A 27395-nucleotide genomic window follows, 5' to 3' on the forward strand; every position below is an offset into this window, starting at 1 on the left:
GTTCTACGTTCAAAATATCACCCGCGCGCCGGACATCTGTGAGAACAAGTGCGCGATAAAAGTTGCCCGGCAGAGAAAACAATGTGAAGAGACACCTTTCATATCCCAGGGACTTTATTCTCTACGTTGAAGGTTTTTATCCGCTCAAACACGACGGGATCATTTTCATATAATGACAGAACTGGCATATTATCAATATACAAGCGTCACCAGAATGCTGGCGAGCCTTGAACACACTCTATATTCGTTTCGATCGTAATTTTGCTTTGAATCGTCGCTTGTTTTTACACACCTGCTGCGGAACACACGTTTGGGACTGAAATGCAGCGAAGTTAAGCATCGCTCACTCATGAAGAAAAATGCGCTAACTAAAGCAATTACACTTTTACAATGTTAATTAAGACACATACTTTTAGGTACGACCGAAATAACCAAAATGTTCCATGTTATTTTCCGGCAAAGAGACAAAATGCACGCGCGTTTTACCATAGGAATGCACAGGAGCACCGCAAAAGTAGACTGGTTGCTGTCTGCTTCAATTTGCGTCACGGAAGTCGCATAGACACTAGCGCCAGTTGAACCTCTAGCGTACATTATAATAACTCTATGAGTCACACTAGTCGTTAAGACAAGAAGCCCCCAACGGCAATTGACAGCAAAAGACGGCTTTCAAAGCACTCACTTTTTATATAAAATTCAATATTATACAGGATGTATTTGCGGATTTTGAATTATTCGTTTCCGAGGGTTCATCTAGAAAAATTTGGAAAAAAATTGAGGATAGATATGTTTTTATTGACGCACACCACTGATCTCCACTAGAGGGGGCTGGATGGCGCATTGAACAAACAGGTATGAAGCCACCGGAAGTAAGCGGCTTGTCCCGTAAGTGAGCGCTTGGCAGGCTTTGTAACCCTTCCGAGTGCTGGTTTGAAAAGCTTCGAAGGCACTGGATTTTCGTTTGTCACCTCAAGAGAGCCTGCTTGTTGCGCAGTAAGAGCGCATGCGGACCCCAGAAGTATCACGGAAAGCCATTAAATGTAAATATTTTGAGATTCTAGTTGAGCAAGTCTCAAGTCTAAATACCTCATTTTCGGGATTTAATCCGGAGCATGATTATTAAAAACCACTCAAAGACACCGGAAAGTACGGACTAAAACATTGACTGAATGCACTAGGAAGCCCAGCAGACGCCCGACTTCCGGGACAAGTATCAGACTTCCGGTGGCGTCACTTGCGCCCTGCTCGGAGAGCGGCTATGCGCCATCCAGCCCCCTATAATAGAGATCAGTGACGCACACAAATTTCCGGGCTCAATGCAAGAACCTTTACAATAGTTGAGCGCCAACTTTTTTATTCAAAGTGAACAGAGCATGAAATACTCTGTAGAAAAGTTTCAGCCTAAAACCTTATTCCAAATGCGTTTAAAAAACGCTGAAAAATGCTTTAATATGGAAGAGTCGCGCAAGAGGCCAAGTGTGTCATTTTATTTTTTTTTAATGTAAACTTATACCAGTTCGAGTGATAGACAAAAATGTTTAATTTTAAAAATATTCTTTTTATTCCTGTGGACCTCAAAGTTGCGCCTAACAAGCAATTCCGAAAATCGTAGTTCCACGTCCTCTCAGACGCAATATTTTAACAAAAACAAAAAGGTTTTTTTTTTTTCAAAAGTATGGTTTATTTGTTGTATGTGCTTGTTTTGCTACCTCGCACAACAATATATTTGAAAAGAAAAAGGCAAGAGACGCTTGTGACCGCCGTTATCTCAACACACCTTAAAGTAAATCTTTATTTCAAATACTTTTTTTTTTGTGTCAGAAGTCACTCTGTAAAGTTTTCGATTGTTTGCTACACCTCGAGCGCTATGTGCTCAACATGCCAAGCATAGATCGTCCTTTCGACAGTTCAGCCAACACGAATGTTTCAAAGATCGTTTCCACCGTCGAGCAATGCTTTGTGAAGCCTGCATTGAAATGCGGAACAATGCAGACAAAACTAGTGGCGCGCTGCCGCAACCAAAAAAAAAAAGAAATCCTACTTTTTACATTTTTATTTGTTGAATTTTTAGGAACGGATAATCCATAATACGCAATAAGATGTATTATATTGTTCTAAATTAAGAAAATAATCGTTTTTCTAGGTCTACGTTGCAGTCAAGTACCGTTGGAGGCTTTTCGTCTCGACGAGTAGAGGTTCTCGAGCCCCGCATCCACTCTGGACGTAGTTGGTCGCATTATCTTCCAAACACCATGTAGCATTAGAATAAATAATAAAGAAACTTTTTTTTATAATGTTGTTTATATTGATTATAAAAATTGAATTTTGCGGCTCATTCGGTCCTTAGGGTGTCGTGCTTAGTCGATTGAGCTGCACTGCGCTACTTTCCCAGAGTAGCATTTTAATATGGGTAGTTAGTTGACAAAATGATTAAATTCATATCTCTAGACATCAGTATGCTGTCCTTCTAAATATGAAAAAAGAGAAAGGAACAAAGAAGTGGAAAGCTAGGTCATTGGGTCCTGTATGCACAACACAGCGGAAGGCTCTATTCAGGCTCAAACAGGGAGCTCCATGGAGCAGGTGTACCGCCTTCTTCAATTATATATGTTGCATGGGTTTAAAGGATCGTAGAATGTAACATAATTGACGGAAATTTTAAAAATGAAAATGTTTTTAACCCCTGTCAGAAAATTTTGTTTTTTGGTATTCATCAGGTGTTTGCGTGCGAATATTTGGAAGTTTGCAGATAATCGTTCAAACTGCTATGTTTAAGTTTTTTTTTTATTTGTCTATATAAAATATAAGGACAGTAATTAACAATATTATTTCGGACAACTGACCTTTACCTAGACATTTTGTCTAAAACATTATGCACTTCTCATTAATAGTTTTAGAATGACGTGTCCATATTTGTGCGTGTGCGAAGAAATAGCGTAGTCAGCTTGCGCCTGTCCAAAACGAAGTTGGCTCGGCGCATGCTTTCTGGCGACAACGCTATTTTTGTTTATACACACCTTTCTGGTACTCTGTTCTCAGATTGTCTATTGTTATTACTTAAATTATTTGCTATCAAACACGACGACACCGGTGGTACACGTAAATGCAAGACACAACCTAGCCCTTCATCATCTACAACTTTTTCTGTCCAAATATTTTTATCTGATTTGTTTTTAAAAATTTGTTTATACTATAAAATGGGCGATGACACGAACAACATCAAGTGGATTAAAGATGTCTACCATTTACCCACTTTTTATTATCTTCCGAAATCACCAAACACCATGGTGTTGGGTGAGTTCAGCCTACAGTTGCATGGTGTAAACAGGTGTGCGGTGGCTTTACAAACATCAGAGGCATCACTTGCGCGAAGAATCAATGCTGGTCCAATGACGCTACCTAGCTTTCCACTTCTTCGTCCTTTTTTCTTTTTTTTTAGACGCAACTTGCTAATGTTTCACCCTCGTTAAAGGGGCGATGCAACGAGTTTTGTATTTTGCGGAAATACCGCTTAGAGCGGATCCCTGACGTTAATGACCTGAGAAATACCCATTCGTTTTTCACCACACGCAATCGAAGTCGCAGAAAAAAAAATAAAGAAAAACAAGCAGAGTTCACCCCCTCAACTCGAAGCCAGAACAAGCAGCCACGTGATCTGGAGCCGATTATATGCCGCCAATGTTGATCATAGCCGCGCGCTGGGGTTGGCAAAGCACAGGACACGAGCTGAGTTCCAGACATTGTTATGGTTCGGCTGTTTTCGTCATTGCAGCGATTGGACACAGGACACTACCCGAATGCTTCTCGAGCTAGTAATTATCACGAGCCCAAATCGAGTGCCGACGCAATGTTCGGGTCCAATCTATGAGCCGCACTCAAATATCGTCACTGGGCGGTACTGCTACCGCCCAGCTACGTCATCAGGTTTTGCGAAGGAGAGATTGAATGAAAACGCTCGGTTTTGTCCTCGAAATCACAGTGCAACAAAGGAGTTTCTTGGTCAGTGGCGTTGCGTTCGAGTATCCTTGAGCCCCACTAGTGCCAGTAAGCTCGTGTAAAGTGAAAAACATTCCAATTGAATATCGTTGCACCGCCCCTTTAAGGCCGCCATCAGTTGGGTCATGAGATTCCTGACCGTCTCCTGTTCATATATGATCCGTTTTATCCAACGTTGGTTTTATTTTCCGATGGACAACATACGACGCTACGAGTCAATCCAATCCAAGTCACAAGTCAGTCTAATGTCGTGTTAGTCTCATGTGACCTTTGAGAGGGACGCAGTGACGCGTTGTCACTTGAGACGCTAAACTGACTACTAGAGCTCGTAATCACCGCTACAATTAATCATACTTGGAAACGGACTAATGCGATGTCGAGATACATGGATCGAATCATATTGTCAACAGCCTAACCAAATTGAAATATGCTCACAGGTTTCTTTTTGTATAATGCTTTTTGGTGTCTGGGAGATAAATCGACCAACTACGGACATTGTGGATGTGTTGCCCGATGTTAAGAATGGAACCTTCGGCGACCTTCTTGCGAGTTTCAACGCTGCGGAAACAAGTCAAGACGAGTCCGGGACCGTCGCCCGCTTGTCGGGACCGTCGCCCGCTTGTCGGGGCCTGCGCGAAACGAGTCCCGACGAGTCCGGGACTGTCGCCTGCGTGACGGGGCCTGCGGCAACAAGTCTCAACGCGCCCGGGACGTTAGCGGGACGTGTGTGTGTGTGCGTGGTGGTTGGTGCGCTCGGGAAAGGGAGAGAGGCATGGCCTAACTGCTGAGAACTTTTGCTACGTCACACTGGACGACGGGTTGCTGCATCGCACTGGCTGCCCTGGCGGGGAGTGAGGGAGAAACGGACCCTATATAAGGCGGAGCGCGAGGCTGCTCCGTTGTTCTCTCGAATTTGACGACTGTATCTCAACCATGTAATTAAACCGTTCGTTACGTTACCAAGTCTCCCACCTCCACTGAACCCCTGGGTTCTTCACTTCGGGGAATGAACGTCGTTACGAGACAGGAAGCCTCCGGACGTGCGGCCTAAACCCCGCCTCGAACAACTGGTTGGCAGCGGTTGGGATCGGACCATGCGACATCGTGCTACATCTGTGGGTGAGCGTTTGGACTTTGCTTTGAGATTCGCCAGGTTTCAGATTATGGGTAATTAATTTTGAACTGCTGGGAATCCTTAGTTTGGACTCGTGCGCTAGGTTTTTGTACAACCTCGCGACAAGTTTTAGAACAAAGCCAAAGCTAAAAAGCAGCGATCATGGATCTAATGAGGTTACTGAGAACAGATTTACTCGGTTTATGTGAAGAATTGGGTGTGGAGGTGGAGCAGAAGATGAAGAAATCTGAGATCAGTAAAGCAATTTCAGAGAGCGCGGAAGCAGAGGAAATTAAAATTGCGTGGGAATTACTTCAGAACGCTAAAAGTGAAGCTGCGGCGAGAGAGAAACGAGAGCAGGAGCAGACTGCATCGAGAGAGGAACGAGCGCAAGCTGCAGCGAAAGAGGAACGAGCGCAGGCTGCAGCGGCAGAGGAACGAGCGCTAAAAAGGCTAGAGCTCGAAATTGAACAACCGCAATTAAACTCGCAGAACAGTAGAGTTGGGGCTCCTGTACGAGCAAGTGAGGCCGAGTCGTATCAAATGAAGAAGCTCCTGCAGCCGTTTAAAGTTGGGGAAGACGTGGGCCTATTCTTAGTTAACTTTGAGAGGACATGTAAGAAGTTGAGCTTCGCCCCAGAAACGTGGCCGCAACGGCTTTTGACTTTGTTGCCCTGTGAGGCTGCAGAGGTTGTCGCGCGCCTTAGTACTATAGACGCGGACGACTACGACAAGGTGAAGTCGAGCCTTTTGAAGCGGTATCGCCTTTCTGCCGAGGCGTTTCGTCAAAGGTTTAGAAACGCATCCAAAAAGAGCAGCGAGGGCTACTCGGAATTCGCGTACGCGCTTAAAACCAACTTGATAGAATGGTTGAAGAGCGAGGAAGTGTACGAAAGCCGCGACAAGGTAGTCGAGTGTGTGTGCCTCGAACAGTTCTTTCGTAGCATTCCGCAGTCCGTCAAGCTCTGGGTGCAGGATAGGGTGGGAGTCGACTCTGTCGAAAGGGCCGCTGAGCTAGCCGAAGAGTATACGCGACGCGTAGAAAGCTGAGCGGAGAGGAAAGCGAACCAGGCCGGAGCGATCGCGCTGTACGTAAGCCCTTCCAACACCAACAGGGAAACGGCTCGCGAGATAAAAAGTCCGAGAAGCCCGAAACAGAAAAAAAAGGTCCCCGAAAAGAAAGCAGATCACTCGAACGGAGACGAGGCGCAGAAAAACCAAAGAAAGCAGTTCGAGTCAAGGAAGCCGCTCCTGTGCTACAACTGTCAGGAGCCGGGGCACATAGCGGCCAGATGTAACAAACCGCGGGTTGTGTTCTCGTACGTGAACGGTAGCGACGAGAACCTGAAGCTTCTTCGTCCCTATCTTCACGAGCTCCAGGTAAACGGAAAGCCGTGCAGGGTGCTTAGGGACAGTGCAGCGACGATGGACGTTGTTCATCCGTCGTATGTAACTGCATCCGACTTTACTGGAGAGGTAGCTTGGATCAAGCAGGTGCTCGAAGAGCACAGTGTCTGTCTGCCTATGGCGAGAGTAAAGATAACTGGCCCGTTCGGAGAACTAGTGACAGAGGCGGCTGTCTCGCAAACAGTCCCGTCGGAGTATCCCTATTTGTTCTCTATCCGGTCAGATTTCTTGCTGCGCGAAAGGGGTCAACAGCTGGGAGAAGGACTGGTTCAGGCGTTGACGAGGTCCAAATCGCGTCAGCTTGCCCCTTTGTTGTCCAGTAAGCCAGAGCCAGAAGCAGCTAACGGGGAGCAAGCACTCCCAGAGTTGGAGGCAGAGAAACGGGATGAGGGGGACCAGGTTGTAGAACAGCCCGACCTCGTAGCACCAGAAAGCGTACGAGGCCCCAACCCGTCGGCGCAGGAGGCGGAGGAAGACGGGGTCGTTGAGGGGTCTCTCTTAGCTCCGACCTCACGTAATTTTGATCGTCTGTTGCGGGTGGACAGAGGGTCTCTGACAGCCGAGCAGAAGAGCGACCCTAGCCTGTCAAGATTGCACGATACAGCCAAGGAGGGTATTGCTAGGGCCAATGTAACGGTGCATGAAAAAGACGGATTGTTGTATCGGCACTACAAGGACCGCAAAGGTAGGGTCTTGGATCAGTTGATTGTTCCGACAAAGTACCGTGATGACCTTCTGAGTCTTTGCCACGGAAATTGCTGGTCAGGTCATCTAGGTGTGAACAAAACGAAAGAAAGGTGGCTGGGAGAGTATTACTGGCCGGGGTGCTTCAAAGACGTAGAGCGCTACGTAGAGTCGTGTGATGCATGCCAGCGAGTCGGGAAACCGGGAGAGAAATGGAAAGCTCCATTAAAACTCGTCCCGCTGATCTCGGAGCCATTTCGTCGACTTGTGATCGACACAGTTGGCCCATTGCCCAGAACTAAGTCAGGCTATAAGTACCTGCTCACCATGATCTGCCCGGCAACCAAATTTCCAGAAGCGATTCCTCTGAAGGAACTCAGCTCGTCGGAGATAGTCGACGCTTTGTTGACGGCTTTCGCGCGGATAGGATTTCCCGCGGAAATTCAGGCTGACCAGGGCACAGTTTTCACAAGCGCATTAACGACCACGTTTTTGCAGAGGTGTGGGGTGAGGCTGATACACAGTTCCGTGTATCACCCTCAGTCCAACAGCGTGGAGAAATGGCACTCTGTGCTCAAGAGTGTTACGCGCGTTGTGTCACGAACACAAAGAGGACTGGGAAAGCTGTCTCCCAGCAACTATGTTCGCTCTGAGAACTGTGCCTCATGAAGCCACTGGTTTCACGCCGGCCGAGTTGGTCTACGGGAGAGCCCTTCGCTCTCCGCTTCGAATGCTGAGAGAAATGTGGGAAGGGATGGGAGAAAACCAAACGGTTGTAGACTATGTGTTGGAGTTGCTGGAACGGCTAAGTGTTACGCGTGAACTAGTGGACAAAAACATGAAAGCGGCTCAAGAAACCGCTAAAGTGTACTATGACAGGAACGCACGACTCCGAACCTTTGAGGTTGGTGATCGTGTAATGATTCTTAGAACGGCGCGAAAGAACAAACTTGAAGTTCACTGGGAGGGGCCCGTAGAGGTCATTGACAAGCTGTCGCAAACTAACTATGCGCTGAAAATGCCCGGACATTGAAAACAAGTGAAAATCTATCACTGCAACCTGATGAAACCGTTCGTTGAAAGACAGGGTGTCGTTAACCTAACGTTAAACATGCCCGAGGAGCTACCTACCGAAATTCCAGAATGGAACGGAATCAGCCCAGGCGCTGAAAGCAGTGTGGATGAAATCATGGCACGTTGCGTGAACGCAGAGCTTCTTGACCAAGCGCAGGTAGATGATCTAAAAGTACTCTTAAACGAGTTTAGCGACACTTTCAGTGATCGACCGGGAAGGACAGACCTCATGACTCATGAGATAGAGCTCATTTCAACCGAGCCAGTCAGGTCCAAGGCGTACAGGGTGTCGCCTCGTCAGAAGGAGATCATCGAGGCTGAGATAAAGCACATGCTGGATCTTGGGGTAATCGAGCCCGCCGAAAGCGACTACGCGTCGCCCTTGATTCTCGTCGAGGCTCCCGGTAAAGACCCCCGGCCGTGTGTGGATTACAGGAAGCTAAACGCAATCACAAAGGACCAGCTATATCCTATTCCTAACATTGAGGAGAGGTTAGAAAGGGTAAGCGCCGCGAGGTACATTTCGACACTCGATCTCGTACGCGGTTATTGGCAGGTTCCTATGTCGGAAAGTGCGAGCCGGTACGCCGCGTTCATTTCTCCGGTGGGGACTTTCCGGCCTCTCGTACTGAGCTTCGGGCTCAAGAACGCGCCATTCAGCTTCTCGAAATTGATGGACAAAGTCCTGAAAGGTATGGACGGTTTTGCGCTTCCTTATTTAGATGATGTCGCGATTGAGGAGTTTCAGCGACGGTGTCACCGCCCTGGCGGCCGGTCGCCGAAAGAGAACGAGGGGGATAGGTTCGCTGGGCGGTCAGGGCGGTGGGTTTGTGTATATGCGTTGGCCGCGAACGTAGGCTTATAAATTTCGGCAGCAAGAATATTACGCGGCTCTAGTGTTTCGGTACGAGCAAGAGGTGACACGATCTGCTACGACCAGCTACGACCACCCGCCGCAGCGATGCAGGCGTCGAAGGAGCGCAACTACGCAGTCAGCCCCCGTCGCCCGACGCAGATCGTTCGGCATTCAGGGCTTTCCGCTCCGGGTTCTTCGCTTGTACTTGGAACCGAGTATTATTTCCTGTGCTTGTGTATGTGCTCAGTGGCTGGATATGGACCTCATAGAGCAGTTCTTCAGACTCAACAGCGATTCAAAGTTGACGGCGGAAGGGCTTGCAGCAACGCTTTCGGTTGGTGCACGGCTGTGACGACTACACGGATAAATTTTAAGATTGCTGCTAGCAAGGTGGGCCATAGTCGCCTTATGTTGACACGATTTTGAGTGTAAGTACTCCGTGCAAAGGCGAATCTATCGCGTTTCTAATCCACCTTTGTTTTTGTCTGCTTTTTGACTGCTAAGCAAATTCTTCTGTACCGATCACGGAGTGAATGTCTTCGGCCTTACATTGCGGAACGCCCAATAAAAAGTCATATTCGTTCAGCGAGAAAACTTCCCTTTCGGGTGACCTTCTGATTGGTAATTTCTCCCGTACTTAAGTGCTTTAATCAACACGATCAAGTTTGCTTCCCTAGTTAGGACATTTTTGTGCTACATGCGGCACTAATGCTTGGCACGATGTATGCCACAGGTGGTATTGTGAATTGGTTTACTTCCAAAGCTAACAGTGTGACAGGTGGGACCATTCAATTTGCTAAAAATGTGATGATATGGGAATTTCGTTGCATAACTAGCGTTTCACGTTTAAGATTGATAAGAAACATGCTCATGTGATAATGCATGTCTACAGCATAAGCTTTGCAGATCCAGAATAGATGTGCTATAGGCTACAGCCTCAAGATTTTTAATGGACCAAATTGGTGATCACACGGCAATAAATATTGTGGTGAAAAACTGCCCATTGACTCGGTGAGTTTTGATTGTGACCATTGGTGTGCTGTTGGCAAATTAGATAATGGCACACCTTTTCCCTGACCATCTGGCTTCAAGGGGCATTGCATCTAGATGTGCTTAAATATCTTTATTTCAAGGTTCAGTGGACCCCTCTGCATCATTACAGGAAGGCAGTCTCAAGCCACAACAAACAGCAGTGAATATACAATGCATAATAACAGGCACCAGTGTCCAGGCGTATAGTCCGCAGAAGCCAATTTGAGCCTAAAAATGTTTCTGTTTTGTTTAGATAGTTTGCATTTGGTGTATAATCCGCAGGGCCCGATTTCCGCGCCCAGTGCATAGTCCGCCAATCTGGTGCGTTGTGTCTTCGTGCTTTTTTTCCTGGGTGGCATTTTCTTCAGAGGTTCTTCGGTGAACGCTATTGAGCCTGAAGAACTGCTTTTGAGGCCCATATCTCGCTACAGATCACACACAAGCACAGAAATTAACACTCGGTGCCAAGTACGAACGAAGCACCTGGGCAAAAAGCCGTGAATGCCAAACGAGCAGCGTCGGGCGACGGCGACTGACTGCGTTGTGCCCCTTCGACGCCTGCATCGCTACGGTGGGTGGTCGTAGCTAGTCGTAGCGAGATGATCTTCACTTCAAGCAAGAAATCTTGTTATACCATAGTCAAGATATGTGTGCAAGTGTTCGACAACGTGGGCTGTCTCACAATGCAGTTGTCATCAAGAAAGGTGCATATCAACAATGTTGCGTGTTTGAGGCTGAAACTATGACGCATAGTTATCTAAACCTAAATTTATCGGTCGGCGGCTACAAACATTTTCGTTGACGTTGCTTAGATGATGTAACCATTTAGGCCTCGCATTAAATGGTGTTGCGACTCTTCGGTTCTGTATGAAAACCTATTTTTGCCCTAATAAAAGACATTTTCAAAAAGACATGTGTCTTCTGCTGATACATATCTTCCCATTTACAATGCAGAGGCAAACAGAAAATCAACTGCATACATCTACCACTTAGCATAAGCACCTTTGGCATTCATTCTTGAGCACACTCAAATATCAGCTTAGTTTGGTCTTGTTTTAGAAGCTTTACCTTTGTTCTCCTTTTCGCATTTAATACAGACTTTTTTGTCAGCAGATATCACCGTGGCACATACAACTAGAATGACCGATGAGACTATTGCTATTACACTAAAGCTTTCCACAAGAGCCAAAACGAGGCTTGTAGGGGTGCACAAGCACATAGAAATGAGATTGGCGCTTCCGGGGCGTGTTTACATTACGCGTAAAAACGGGACGATCGGCGACCAGCTGATCGCAAGATAACACCAAGGATACCGATGTTTCGATACACAGAACGCAGGATAAAGACCTCAATCGTCCCTTGTATGCTGTAGTTGTCATACTTTCTATCCAACCGCTTTTTAGCACAATTAACTAGAACAACCGAAGAGTTCGCGACACCTTTTAATGCGAGGCCTGAATGGTTACATCATCTAAGCAACGTCAACGAAAATGTTTGTAGCCGCAGACCGATAAGTTTAGTCTGAGATAAAGTACGCGTCATAGTTTCAACGCGCGAACATTGTTGATATGTAAGTACCTTTCTTTGGACCCGCGTACATTCGGTTCAACTTGATGACAGCTGCACCAGAAGTGAGAGCTCACGTCGAACACTTGCACACATATCTTGACTCTGGCAAGATTTCTTGCCTTCAACTGGCTTGAAGACTTCATCTGTAGCATCACGGTAGGTCTTGGTTGAAACGATGATCGTCTCGCACACGGCAACAAACAGAGAACGACACGCTTTGTTTTATTTATACGCTACCGGTCTACGGGCGTCGCAAATCTATCCCCCTCTTGACCGCCATGTTGGATCGATCGGAGCGCCCCCTATATTCGCTGAAACTCCTCAATATTTTCCGACACGTGGGAGGAGCATATCGTCCACCTAAGAAGCGTGTTCACTAGGTTGCGTAACGCGGGGCTAACCATGAAGGCCAAAAAGTGCAATCTTGGTTGTTCCCATGTGAGTTACCTGGGTCATGTTGTTGGCCAGGGAACGAGGCGGCCTTCGGAGCTCAAGATTGCTCCGATTGCCGACTTTCCGACACCCCGGACAAAGACTGACATTCGCTCGTTCCTGGGACTCGTCGGGTATTACCAGCGCTACATACCCAACTATTCCCAGGTAGCAAGCCCCTTGACTGATGCACTCCGAAAGGGAGAGCCGGGTAACGTAGTTTGGGACGCGGCGAAGGAAAGCGCGTTTCAAAGTTTAAAGGGGGCGCTGATTTCCGGTCCCGTGCTTCGTGCACCAGATTACGACAAAGAGTTCATAGTGCAATGTGACGCTAGTGACAGAGGGCTGGGGGTGGTGTTAAGTCAGCTGGGAGATGACCAGGAAGAACATCCAATTTTGTACGCTAGTCGTAAACTAACCGTGAGAGAGGAGGCTTACTGCGCCTCTGAAAAGGAGTGCGCTTGTTTGGTGTGGGCGGCACAGAAGTTGTCGTGCTACCAGTATGGGGCGAAGTTCACCTTCGAGACCGATCATTGTCCCCTTACGTGGCTTCGCCAAATGTCGCCCAAAAATGGCCGCTTGCTCCGATGGAGTCTCACTCTCTAGCAATATAACTTCAGCGTCATGTACAAGAAAGGTAAATTGAACGGCAATGCCGATGGGTTGAGCAGATTTTTCTGATATCACCAAAAACAGTAGGGATATGATCTCAGAGGTTTTCGTCATCCACGGGAATGAGGATCAAAGTGGGGACACTTCGTTAAAACCCCAAAATGACCTCACAAATTGCGAAGTTTTGTCTTTTTGTATTTTGTTCATAGTGACCTCTTTGGAAAAATGAGTTTTGCTTTGGCGACAGCGGGTCTCGATACCCGAAATTGTCCTAAGGTTTTAAATTGCATTGTTTTGGCAAATTTTGGTAATCCGTAATCCAGTCTGGCGGGTCTCTGGCGGATTCCGAGCGTTTGACTGCGGTGTGGCGTGGTGTTGTGGGGGACGTTTCCGCTGATGCCTCCGTTGTGAGGTTTGGGAGTTTGCTTAGTGCTTGCAGCATCTTCTCAAGGCCTACTCCAAGCCCACCTCTTCAGGCCAGCGATAGTACCACCGGCCATTCGAGGTTTCCCTGGCCCCGGAGGGGCTGTTAAAGGAGCCCTGCAACAACTTTTTGACTGATTTTTAATTTGCACCGATCCTGAGCGCACTGAACGTAGAAACTTAATGAAACTTTTCTTTTCTCAAATTTCGCTTTAGTTTAAAAGTTGTAGGCAAATAAGGATTACAAAAACAAGCAAAAAATAATCTCCTTCATGACGTAGTAGGTCCTGGCTTGAGCGGCCGTGAACTAGAGGAGGAATAGTGAGCTCATCGAGCGTTCACGGCTGCCGCACTCCGTGTCGACGACTCGAGAGGGCGCCACTACAGCACGTGTTGGATAGGCTGTATGAAGCAGGCAGCCAGGGCGGCTCGCATTGCATTTGCTGCGCGATTAAAGACTAATTCGGCATAACACTTCATTGGCCACAAACAGCAGCAAACACGAGGTAAATATCAGTTCAGAACAGGAGCCCCTTCGCGCTGCCATACCGCCAAATGGCAAAATCGCCAGCGAAGGCCGCGCCGAGAGCCTTCGGAACGCTCGGACCTCGAGCCGGTATACGACCGCGGCGCCGCCGCGTACATCCGGGACCTTTCTACGCTCGCCGTTCGTCAGCGCCTCATCGCACTAGCCCTTTCTAATATGCGCCGTTTTTTCCGTCGCTTGGTGGTGGGTACGTCGACGAGTCATTTCTTGTTTCCGTACTTTATAAACTGCATTTGTTTCTTTTCTGATCTCATACACCGAACAAAAACTACTTTCATACATAATTGAAACGGTTCGCGACACTTATATTCTGTATGTCGACTAAAAAAAAAGATTATAGCGGTTCTGACCAGTAGTAAGCCCAGGACCAAAGACGTCAGATATCGCGCGCTTTCGCCTACGCGGGTCGCCCTCGTAGGTGGAGGAGGTTTCCGCGTCGTCCGGTTAAAATATGACGCACTGATATTTAGTTGCTCTCTCCGTGCCCGCTGGCTTGCCCGAACCCCAAGAGACCTGGAAACCACAAAACAGGTAGATGCCTAAATATGATTGCAGGGCCCCTTTAAGAATGGAACCTTCGGCGACCTTCTTCCGAGTTTCAACGCTGCGGAAACAAGTCAAGACGAGTCCGGGACCGTCGCCCGCTTGTCGGGACCGTCGCCCGCTTGTCGGGGCCTGCGCGAAACGAGTCCCGACGAGTCCGGGACCGTCGCCTGCGTGACGGGGCCTGCGGCAACAAGTCTCAACGCGCCCGTGACGTTAGCGGGACGTGTGTGTGTGTGCGTGGTGGTTGGTGCGCTCGGGAAAGGGAGAGAGGCATGGCCTAACTGCTGAGAACTTTGGCTACGTCACACTGGACGACGGGTTGCTGCATCGCACTGGCTGCCCTGGCGGGGAGTGAGGGAGAAACGGACCCTATATAAGGCGGAGCGCGAGGCTGCTCCTTTGTTCTCTCGAATTTGACGACTGTATCTCAACCATGTAATTAAACCGTTCGTTACGTTACCAAGTCTCCCACCTCCACTGAACCCCTGGGTTCTTCACTTCGGGGAATGGACGTCGTTACGAGACAGGAAGCCTCCGGACGTGCGGCCTAAACCCCGCCTCGAACACCGAGTAGCACTAGTTGTTGAGACAGAAAGCATCCAGCGATAATTGGCTGCAACATAGACCTGACAAAACGCCTATTTTTTTTTCTTCAACACAATATAATACAACATGTATTTACGGATTATGAATTAATGGTTTCCAAAATTTTATCCAGGGAAATTAAAAAGAAAATTGAGGATGAACATTTCTTTTTTATTGCCGCGCTGAACTTGCACAATTTTGACTTTTTCGATATTTAAAAAATTCCGGCTGCAATGTAAACAACACTCAATAGTTGAGCGCAAACTTTTTTTATTGAAAGTGAACAAAGTATGAAATACTTAGTTTTAGCCTAAAATTTTAATTTTAGAAAATGTTTAACAATTACCGAAATATGCTTAAATATTAGAGTTGCGCAACAGGCCAAGTTTGTCATTTTATTTCACTTGAAATATAAAAAAACTGCTTCGGGTATACCGCTCGAGTGCTTTTTACATATATTTACGTTGTAGAATTTTTTTTTCTCTATTCTCCCGGCCCCCAAATTTGAGTCTACGCGCAATTCGGAAAATCGTAGTTCCAGCACCTCTCAGGGGCAACTTCTTTAAAACAAAAACGAACCGATTTTTTTTTTTTTTTTTTTGCAAGGGTAAGGTTTATTTTTTTTTTTCGTATAAACATCTTTTGCTGCCTAGTATAAAGTTTATTTGAAAAAAAGGGCATGACACCCCTATACCATCCCTATCTGAACACACCCTTAAATAAATATTTTATTTCGATTTTTTTTTTTACAAGGCACTTTCCGAAGTTTTTTATTGTTTGCTACACCGCTGGATACTCGGCATACCAAGCATTGATTGTTATTTTGACAGTTCAACCAATACGAAGATTTCAAAGGTTGTTTCCAACCCCTAGCAATGCTCTGTGCAGCCCGCGACGAAATTCGAAACTCGGCAGTCAAGGTAGTGTTGCGCGTGCGCAGTGGTGGCGTCTTCACTGCGGAGTGGGCAGCAGAGGGCGACCAAACCACTGATCTCTATGTCTATTTGGTGGATCGCGTTTGACCAGCTCCTCCTATGGACCGAAATGCGGTCACTGGCGGCCATCTTTAGGTAGAGTTATATCATCCCTAGCCATCATAGTAATATGGCGGACAGCGCAATGGCGGCCGGGTGCTATAACATAGCCGTAGATCTAGTACAGTGTACCGTGGGAGATATTTCGTGCTTGACTCAAGTTGTTCGACGACGCAGAATCTTGAAACTCGGCGCGAACGGTAGACTCATCTTTGAGGGCCCGGAGAATGTTCTACGAAAGCGCAGCACCGGGGGAAAGCAGCGCAGCTCGCATCGAAAGCAGACTCCGTAACGGCGTCTGCTTTCGATGCTTCCTTCGATGCGACTTTCGATGCGAGCTGTGCTGCTTTTCCCCCGGTGCTGCGATTTCGTGAAACTTTCACCGGGTCCTCAAAGATCGCGCTACCGTTAACGCTGGGTTTCAAAAACATGTTTAGTCAAACAATTTCAATCAAGCAAGAAATATCATCCACCCTATTTTGACGGCAGCCTGCCACCACACCTGCCAAAACGCTGTCTGCCATGGATGGATTACAGTGGCTGCAGGTGCTGTACCTTGGCTAGGGGTAATATAACTCTACCTAAAGATGGCCGCCAGTGACCGCATTCGCAGAGCGGGCAAACGCGATCCAGCAATTGTCATTGAGATCAGTGGACCAAACAGTCCAGGAAGACTTTCTAATCAAAGTGACTCCCGCTGTCATATTTCAGTGATCATTACAAGCGGAAAAAGTGGGGACGCCTTTTTGGCACTGCGATGCGCCTCTCCTCTAACGGGATAAGATACTTGTGCAAAAACGGTAGAAAAGTAACCCAAAATAGATTTACATTAAAAAAAAAATATTTGCGCCGAGATGTTTTGACGGCGCCCTCTAATGGTTTTCGTCCGTGACGTCAAGATCAGGAATTTTCTCGCCGTGACGTCGCGAGATATAACCCTGGCGGTTTACAATAATTTGCGAGCTACGAGTTTCATCAGAGATAAAATAATAAGGGTGCAGGGGAGCTGGTGAATGTTAACCATGTTGAATAAACCTGAGACTGGGGCAGAAATGAACATAAAAGTCGAAGGAACAGAAAGAGACGTCGTCCTGCCCCTTTCTGTGCCTTCGAGACGTCGTTCTGTCCCTTTCTGTTCCATGGTTAACGAGTTTTACGGTGCGCGTAAAACCCAGCTTGGTGTCATCACATTCTTAAAGGGCCCATGGAACGAATTCTGGGCTGGTATAAATCACTTTAGATTCGGATTTTACTAATAGAACATTGTTCAGTGGGCCAAAAGAAAACAAGGTAGAAAGTCAAAAGCCTTACTTTCAGTGCGAAAATCTGAAAACACAGCGGACTATTTCGTACCTCCTCCCCTTTGTAAGCTCTCACCTTTTTCACTGTGATACATTCGCGGTTCCCAAAGCGCGTCACCGGGTCCAAACGCACGTCACACGATACCGGACCTCCCTTGTTCCCTTCACCCCTAAGCTCACATTGTGGTGGAAGCTACGCGCTTGCCCGACCAATCAGCCGCCTCCTATTCATCACCTGACCCCATTCTCTGCGCGTTGGTTTGCGCGAGAGAGCGTGATCACGTGGCGAAAGCGTGGCTGGCCCAACGAGCACGTAGCTTCCACAGCACACTCAGCTTCGGGGTCAGCGGGGTGAGGAAAGCAACGTTTGTCTGAATTTTGAGCGACGGGCTAATCTTCTAAGGGGACAATGGCTCCCCTTCTTTTCGTCTTCGTGGACTGTTTGGTAGAATGCGCGATTTAAGAGTTGAGGAGGAAAGCTAAACAGGATAAACTTGGAAAAGCGTTTCATGGGCCCCTTTAAACCAACAGCCTTAGAGTTGGCAGTGTGACATTGCTCGTATTTCCGTCGATGAACGCAAAAGTAATATAAATAAAGACGTCACTTGAGCGTTTGACCAATCGTGAATGTCGACCACAGCAACGCCTCTGGTCGCGCATGTCGGCAATATTACGCGCTAGTTAATCTGCTTCTTGCGCATCTTCTCCGTTTCTTTAATTCCCCCCCCCCCACCCCCAAATGAGCCCACGTGATTTTGTTTCCCCGGACCTCAACCAATCGCGGCTCGCGCTTACCTGCCTCGTCATCGAGCGTTCCCCTGGGCGTTCTCTATGTTGCCCTTTGATTGGGGTGCCACCCCTGGAGTTCCGATGCGCCAAGAGACGCATTTTGGGACACTTGCTCAGCCTATTCGCGGTGAAAAGCTCGCGAGGAGTGCTTCTGTTGTCCTCACTTTGGTTTAGTGCACGTGCTACCCACGCGGTCATGTTTTAATTTTCATAGTGCATAGAAGCTTGGCATTGCACGTGCTTGCACCAGTAGAAGTATCCTCACTCTAAATTGTGAAAAAATTCCACCAGGCGGCGACACCCAAACTATTCCCCGCGAAAAGGTTTTGGTGACTGTTGGCGACGTATCGAGCTTTCGTGTCAAGGCCGTTTCACATATTTCCCTTCAAAGCGACCCGAGCGAAAGCAACGACCAAGTAATCGGGACAACCGTTGTCCATACAGAACATGACGACCAATGCAATACTTGCCTTCTGGGAGCGATTTTGAGCCACAGTTGTCCCGGTTATTTTTGTCGTTGCTCTTGCTGTGGACGCAGTAAACTTACACAAATGTGTAAACCAGACTTTAAATTTTTTTTCGATTTTTTTTGTAAAGGGGGTTACGTAGACGGTTCATTTAAAGCCCCTCGATATACTTGCGTTTTTCTTGCAAGTTCAAATGCGCCACTTCACGAGGCCCGTGTCTCCAGCGACCCTTGGAACCAAATTTGCGGCGCAGCACTGAAATAAGCGGCCCTTGGAGCCGAAAGGCGGCGGATTAACTCCCGCTCGTGCGACGTGTGTAGAGTGTTTCCACGTCAATAGTCGGCGGTACTTGAAAGAAACGCCTTCATCGAGATGCTTAAAATTCATATTATAGAGATTGGAACGCCTCGCGCCAGGCAGGTGGTTTTCACGTAATCGTAAAAATCATGCAGACAATTTTTGAGAACAAAAGTGACGAGATACCGACGTTTGGCAGAGACTCGCGATACATGAGACGCCTTGTATACGTATTTCACTGCTGTAAACACTTTTTTAATGCATCTCGAAGTACAAATGAACATACCCAAACGTTTTTCTAAAATATTTTGTCAACTACCCAGCCCTGTTAGGACATGAATGCACGGCCGGATTTATTAATATTTCGTCACCTCTGAACAACATAATTTCATCACTTCTTGTTAACCCTAAGTAGTCTAAAAAATACAATTTTTTTTTCCGAAAGGGCGTTGATGTGCGCAATTTCAGGTGTGTACGTTTGGAATTCGAATTTTCTAAGGCGAAGTCTGCTGGTCTGGGTCAGGAAACTTTGAGTCATTCGAAACGCGCTATTTCCACATGCCGCGATTTTGCTCCTCGAGCGGCGCCATTCCTGCAGGGCTGGCCACAGATACTCTAGAGGTAGTATTCGGGAGTACATATACTGAGATGTGCATATTTTAAGGCCCAAAATAGAGACACTGAGATACATTTGTCGTTTATGCAACGGGATATCCCTGAGATACTTCTGCCAAAACGGCGAGAAGTATTCCGGAATAGAGACACAGACACTTATTAAAATACATTTGTTCCCGAACGGTGCTACGTGGGGAAGGTGCTACGTGGGGAAGGGCAATCTATGCGTGTGCTCCTCTTTTGGTGTCATTTTATGCACTTCCCCTTACCTGGAACTCTTCATTTATCATTAATGCCGCTAAACGTCATTCCCGGTCAACCACAAAAGTCATGCCACTAAAGTTATTCCCTGTGAAGCAGACATACACACTGAACGGTAAAGAACCACTTCCATGTTTGACAAAAGGCAACTGCACGAAATGAACCCTGTTTTGCCGTGGGGCGCGTTTCAAACTGTCACCTTAAATGCTTCTCAGTAATCCATAGTGTGGGGAGATTAGAACACAGAGTCGTAGCTTTTCTTCACTGGACTCCTTTACAGCGTTTGTTTTGCTAAATTGTAATCAATGGAGGGCTTCCTTAGGGGAGCATATACTGTTCTTCTTGAAAGTAAACTTTTTAAATCACAGTTGTTTTTATGATGGTGACTGTGATAAATTATGTTATAAGGCGGGTTCATATTATAGATGCTGAAGCACCTTGCACCTAACAAGTGTTTTTATATGTTAAGTTTATCGCAGAAACGGCAACAAATGTAACGATATACGTAAATCTGGCAAAATATCGCAATACAAACGATACAATGTAAATGTATTTCACTACTCAGATACAAATGTATGTTGTAATTGTATTTCTTACATACATACGGATACTTCAAACTATCTCTATGATACTATCGCGATACTGCTTAGTCATGGATTCCTGCCGTTGCGGCGCTCGTGCCAACCGCAGCGGCAGAGCGGCGCGGTTCCAGAAGGTAGGAAATGTTTCGCAGCCACAAAGCAGCGGCGCGGAAGCATCCTCGCTGACCATTCACAGCGCCACAATGGATCACGTGACAACACGTTTCGAGCAGACGCCATACAGAAAAGATACGCAGCGGATCTTGTTTCTCGTGCTGAGTCCTTCTTGATGAGCTTATTTCCTGCTTCAGTGGTATGCCCAGCCTCGAAGAGGGTTAGCCTGTGTGTCTGCTTTCAATCGAGATTCCGTGAAGCCCATTTCCTCTTTCATCTTTCCTTGTGTGTCACAAGCTGTATGTCTTGGCATTATTTGGGAACAACTGAAATACCGTTTGAGACACCGAGCTATCAAATAACGCCAAGCAAAGGCACCCCAAGATATTTGTGTGTGTGTGCTTAAAATACCTATAGTTTTATTAAAATAAAATAAAAATTAGGAGCGACAAATAAATCAGTAAGGTTTATACTGCTAGACACATAAACCCACTGGGCGCGTGTGCTTGCTGCAAGCAACATTGGGCATCGCAGCGCCAGAAAACGCTCATGTGTAGTGAAATCTTGCGAACCGCTTACGTCAGCTATTTGGACCGCGGAATTGCAACATGTAACTCAAGCATACGAAGTGAATTTCTTTTTCTTTTCTTCTTCAATACTGAGTAGGTATTTATTATCAGCTGAGTGCTTGCAAGCTGCATTCATATCAGTTTTTTTTTTTCTCAATTCCTTTTGTTGCTTTTCTGTGGTAGAAAACCGGGAGAGGTCACCAACTGATGGCCTGCCTCTTCAAGAAACTCGAGGCAGTACGTCCACAGATCATACATTAATTCGTTGTCCCAGTGTGACAGATGAGGTGGGTTTAGTTAATTATGAACAAGGGGGGGGGGGGGGGGGGGGATTTGGAAAACGCGGGAGCTCTAGAAATCTAACCTCCTAGACAGCTTGGTTCCTGCAAGTTTCAGGCGTCGTTAGACGAGTCGTATGTACTTCTACTGGAAAGTGGAACTCGTTGTAAACATGTTATTTCGATGACTGAAGCTTCAAACTGTTACAAAATATTACACTAAAGAGAGGAACCATAAAAGTGTACGAAGGCAGGTTTGGCAAGACAACATGCCTGGTAACACCTAGAGGATCATCCAGTGGGCATCGTTCTGTGCTCCAAACACATCTTAGGTGACCAAGATAGCTGCTCTCTAAAAGTAATTTTATTCATTGTATTGTTTTTGACTAATTATAGCAGTAGACTGTATTAAAAATGATTCTGGCCCTAACCTTGTAAATTACCGTGCTTTTTTTTTTTTGCTTTTTTTAGCATTTTCGATTTGAGTTGGCAGCACTGAAACACAAAGTATCACAAACACAACGTTGAGACGTTGTGTATGTCTGCCTTTTTTGCCTCTGCCTCGGGTTTTACTATGCCGAAAAACAACCAGCTTGCATGCTCCGTAACGTTGTCTTGAAACATGTATTGCGGTTTTTAGGGCTTGGTTCTGGAATGTTTGAGAGTTCACTAACCGAGCACAGCTGGAGCGGTTATCCGCATGCTATAGGAACGCGGCACGGGTGAAACTGTCGGCCATTGCCGGACCAGTTGTGCATTGGCTTCAAAAGAGGGACTTTTGTTCACTTCAGATGAATAACCCTCAAAGGCACCTTAATGAGGTGCGTTGCATGAGGGGGGATCAAGTACAAAACAAGATAACAAAGAAGGTGGCCGAATAACACATATATTGATAGGGACTTCTAGCAAACCTTTACCGCTTCCCGCGTAACGCACTAGCGGAGCATTGTGAAGCATGCTTTTAAGCGCGCTCCCCACGAGCCGGAACACGGTAACAGTTTGCTAAAACTCCCTAATGAACAACTAGAGGCATATTACACATACCATGTAAAAAGACAAGGGACAAAAAAGGAGAGTCATATTGAATACGCATTTTGACTAATTAAAAGATTTTGAGGTTTGCACTGGAAATATCACCGAATTTCGACTGATTAGTTTCGAGTACGATTATTTGTAGAAGATAGTTGACGTCAGTGGTAACTGTGAAAGCGTGTAATTTTGAGATTTACTAGTTTTCGCGAATAAAAATTTTACTTTCAAGTTGTGCATGGTCATGACGTAAATCGATGTGCGAGGGGGGGTCACAGTAACCGTCACGAAAAGAAGAGAAATGATAGATTTTGTGAAACATGACGAGTCGAACATATTTAGTTCTTTCAGTTAGTGGACGAAGCTCTAGATTTGATTTTAGTGCCGTCATACTTGATGTCCGGGAGTACGATATAAAACAAGATGCTTCATTTTGAACTGATTAGAGTTTGTTAATGAGATATGCTTGATGACGCTACCAAATAATGCGAACGTATAGTCTGAATTGAATCTGACGAAAGTTTTATGGACTGCATTACAGTCACAGAGTTGCGTAAATATGAAGAGAACAAAAATTAGCATCTTAGAAAGCGCACGTATAGACGCCCAAGGAAGCACAAACAAACTATGTACTCGAACTAAAAGGAACATGCACCAGCAAAATGCGAAATAAAACGCGGTTAATTATTTTGTAACCTATTAAGACATGGTTTCATTCGTGAATAGTTTCGTGGTGAAAAATATTATTTGCACCAATTTGTCTTGCATTTGTATCTTCGTACCTTCTCTTCGTTATTGACGCGTGTTATATATTCATATAATACGGGGAAAAATTGTGACCTTGGTGTTGTATTGGGTATTGTGAAATAATTTTGACCATATATTTTTTTTTTTATTCAAAGGATTCACAACGTAAGGATTGCTTTGCACTACTCATGCTGATTTCCCTACTACAATTTCCCAACACATACGTAACTTCTAAGTTTGAAACTGTCTCTCGGGCGTCTTTTTTCTTTTTTTTTTCTCCAGCTTTTGGCTTTTTTGCAACAAGTAGAATGGCACCTCTCAAATGAAAGCGCGCATGGCTGCTCTATACAATTCCCAGGTAAAAGCAACGCGGGCAGCGAATGAGCGCTGGCGGTAGCAAAATATGGTTATTCTAAGCATTTTTTTTTTGTATTGTATTGAGGAGTTTCAGCGAATATAGGGGGCGCTCCGATCGATCCAACATGGCGGACAAAAGGGGGATAGATTTGCGACGCCCGTAGACCGGTAGCGTATAAATAAAACAAAGCGTGTCGTTCTCTGTTTGTTGCCGTGTGCGAGACGATCATCGTTTCAACCAAGACCTACCGTGATGCTACAGATGAAGTCTTCAAGCCAGTTGAAGGCAAGAAATCTTGCCAGAGTCAAGATATGTGTGCGAGTGTTCGACGTGAGCTCTCACTTCTGGTGCAGCTGTCATCAAGTCGAACCGAATGTACGCGGGTCCAAAAAAAGGTACATATCAACAATGTTCGCGCGTTGAAACTATGACGCGTACTTTATCTCAGACTAAACTTATCGGTCTGCGGCTACAAACATTTTCGTTGACGTTGCTTAGATGATGTAACCATTCAGGCCTCGCATTAAAAGGTGTCGCGAACTCTTCGGTTGTTTTAGTTAATTGTGCTAAAAAGCGGTTGGATAGAAAGTATGACAGCTACAGCATACAAGGGACGATTGAGGTCTTTATTCTGCGTTCTGTGTATCGAAACATCGGTATCTTTGGTGTTATCTTGCGATCAGCTGGTCGCCGATCGTCCTGTTTTTACGCGTAATGTAAACAAGCCCTGGAAGCGCCAATCTCATTTCTATGTGCTTGTGCACCCCTACAAGCCTCGTTTTGGCTCTTGTGGAAAGCTTTATTGTAATAGCAATAGTCTCATCGGTCATTCGAGTTGTATGTGCCACGGTGATATCTGCTGACAAACAAGTCTGTATTAAATGCAAGAAGGAGAACGAAGGTAAAGCTTTTTTAACTGTTTTATTTTTACAGAACAGGGCAAAGCTTCTAAAACAAGACCAAACTAAGCTGATATTTGAGTGTGCTCAAGAATGAATGCCAAAGGTGCTTATGCTAAGTGGTAAATGTATGCAGTTCATTTTCTGTTTGCCTCTGCATCGTAAATTGGAAGATATGTATCAGCAGAAAACACATGTCCTTTTGGAAATGTCTTTTATTAGGGCAAAATTAGGTTTTCATACACAACCGAAGAGTCGCAACACCATTTAATGCGAGGCCTGAATGGTTACATCATCTAAGCAACGTCAACGAAAATGTTTGTAGCCGCAGACCGATACATTTGGGTTTAGATAAGTGTGCGTCATAGTTTCAGCCTCAAACACGCAACATTGTTGATATGCACCTTTCTTGATGACAACTGCACCAACGTGAGAGAGCCCACGTCGTCGAACGCTTGCACACATATCTTGACTATGGTATAACAAGATTTCTTGCTTGAAGTGAAGATCATCTCGCTACGACTGGCTACGACCACCCACCGCAGCAATGCAGGCGTCGAAGGGGCGCAACGCAGTCAGTCGCCGTCACCCGACGCAGCTCGTTTGGCATTCACAGCTTTCCGTTCAGGTGCTTCGTTTGTACTTGGCACCGAGCGTTATTTTTTGTGCTTGTGTGTGCTCCGTGGCTAGATATGGGCCTCAAAAGCTGTTCTTCAGGCTCAATAGCGTTCACCGAAGAACTTCTGAAGAAAATGCCACCCAGGAAAAAAAGCACGGAGACACAACGCACCAGCTTGGCGGACTATGCACTGGGCGCGGAAATCGGGCCCTGCGGATTATACAACAAATGCAAACTATCTAAACAAAACAAACGTTTTTAGGCTCAAACTGATTACTGCGGGCTATACGCCTGGACACTGGTGCCTGTTATGCATTGTATATTCACTGCTGTTTGTTGTGGCTTGAGACTGCCTTCCTGTAATGATGCAGAGGGGTCCACTGAACCTTGAAATAAAGATATTTGAGCACATCTAGATGCAATGCCCCTTGAAGCCAGATGGTCAGGGAAAGGGTGTGCCATTATCTAATTTGCCAACAGCACACCAATGGTCACAATCAAAACTCACCGAGTCAATGGGCAGTTTTTTACCACAACATTTATTGCCGTGTAATCACCAATTTGGTCCATTAAAAACCTTGAGGCTGTAGCCTATAGCACATCTATTCTGGATCTGCAAAGCTTATGCTGTAGACATGCATCATCACATGAGCATGTTTCTTATCAATCTTAAACGTAAAACGCTAGTTATGCAACGAAATTCCCATATCATCAAGTTTTTAGCAAATTGAATGGTTCCACCTGTCACACTGTTAGCTTTGGAAGTAAACCAATTCACAATACCACCAGTGGCAAACATCGTGCCAAGCATTAGTGCGGCATGTAGCACAAAAATGTCCTAACTAGGGAAGCAAACTTAATCGATCGTGTTGATTAAAGCACTTAAGTACGGGAGAAAGTATCAATCAGAAGGTCACTCGAAAGGGAAGTTTTCTTGCTGAACGAATATGACTTTTTATTGGGCGTTCCGCAATGTAAGGTCGAAGACATTCACTCCGTGATCGTTACAGAAGCATTTGCTTAGCAGTCGGTCGTGCGTGCTAAAAACAACAAAAAACAAAGGTGGATTAGAAACGCGATAGATTCGCCTTTGCACGGAGTACTTATACTCAAAATCGTGTCAACATAAAGCGACTAAGGCCCACCTTGCTAGCATAAATCTTAAAATTTATCCGTGTAGTCGTCGCAGCCGTGCACCAACCGAAAGCGTTGCCGCAAGCCCTTCCGCCGTCAACTTTGAATCGCTGTTGAGTCTGAAGAACTGCTCTATGAGGTCCATATCCAGCCACTGAGCACATACACAAGCACAGGAAATAATACTCGGTTCCAAGCACAAGCGAAGAACCCGGGGCGGAAAGCCCTGAATGCCGAACGATCTGCGTCGGGCGACGGCGGCCGACTGCATAGTACACAGGTTGCGCTCCTTCGACGCCTGCATCGCTGCGGCGGGTGGTCGTAGCTGGTCGTAGCAGATCGTGTCACCTCTGTTGCTCGTACCGAAACACTAGAGCCGCGTAATATTCTTGCTGCCGAAGTTTATAAGCCTACGTTCGCGGCCAACGGATATACACAAAGCCGCCGCCCTGACCGCCCAGCGAACCTATCCCCCTCGTTCTCTTTCAGCGACCGGCCGCCAGGGCGGTGACACCGTCGCTGAAACTCCTCAATAGTCACGCATCGGAAGATTAAAAAACGCACGATTGAGCGATTTCCGCGACGCATATTGCAGTTGCTCCACATACTGTGAGATGACGGCATATGCTCATAAGAACGCCGGTTGACTGATCACGAAGCAAGGAGTGTGAACATAAGAACCAACGTCCTTCTTCTTTCGAGATGTCAGTGACTTGAGTAACACATTCCCTAACTCTTTGACACAAATTATGCTATCACCATCTTTATAAACTCCATCCTGCTGCGACGCCTGTACGCGAAGTTTTACACTTGCACACTTTACTGAAAAAAGTAAGGAATTGCATTTACAATTACCCGAAGCTAAATTGTAATTGAGTACAGTGACAATTACCCAGACGTCCCCGGTACACTCATAGCAATTATTCAAAAAAATTGTAATTGATTTCTTTTTAGATTCATTTTGTAATCATATGAATACCTTAAGAAGTAATCGCAAGGAAGCCCTAATTACGTGTGGAAGTAATACAATTACTCGTGACCGTTACGATTTTTTCTTCCCGGTTATAACGGCGCCCTATTTTCGTACAACTACAACCAATAATTAGACGAAGGACGAGAGAGAGGAATGTACACGACAAGCGCTGACTTAGAACTGAATTTAATTAGAACGAACATGAAACTCTCGAACCACCAAAACACAAAACACCGATAATCTTATCAATGTGATTACAGTCTTGCTTCGTAACGACACATGTAAGCAATCTCGCTGCCAAACAAGGCAATGGACGGCGAACTCACGCAGATACCATAGAGAAATATAGTGCTACGTAAAGAGTGGCCACTCTAGCCGTTTCGCGGCCCAGGAGCGAGGGACTCTACTGACCGTTAGTAGGCGCAACATTGCCACTTATTCTGAACATTTGCC

At 46.1% G+C, this 27395-nt stretch overlaps 1 pseudogene; it reads left to right on the forward strand.

The window, feature by feature from the left end:
* The first annotated feature begins 6427 nt into the window (after positions 1–6427).
* Positions 6428–7597, forward strand: LOC121047239 (annotated as a pseudogene).
* The last annotated feature ends 19798 nt before the right edge of the window (positions 7598–27395 follow it).

This window comes from Ixodes scapularis, unplaced genomic scaffold (assembly GCF_016920785.2).
Source record: "Ixodes scapularis isolate PalLabHiFi unplaced genomic scaffold, ASM1692078v2 ptg000324l_1___fragment_2___debris__unscaffolded, whole genome shotgun sequence".
Lineage (NCBI taxonomy): Eukaryota > Metazoa > Arthropoda > Arachnida > Ixodida > Ixodidae > Ixodes > Ixodes scapularis.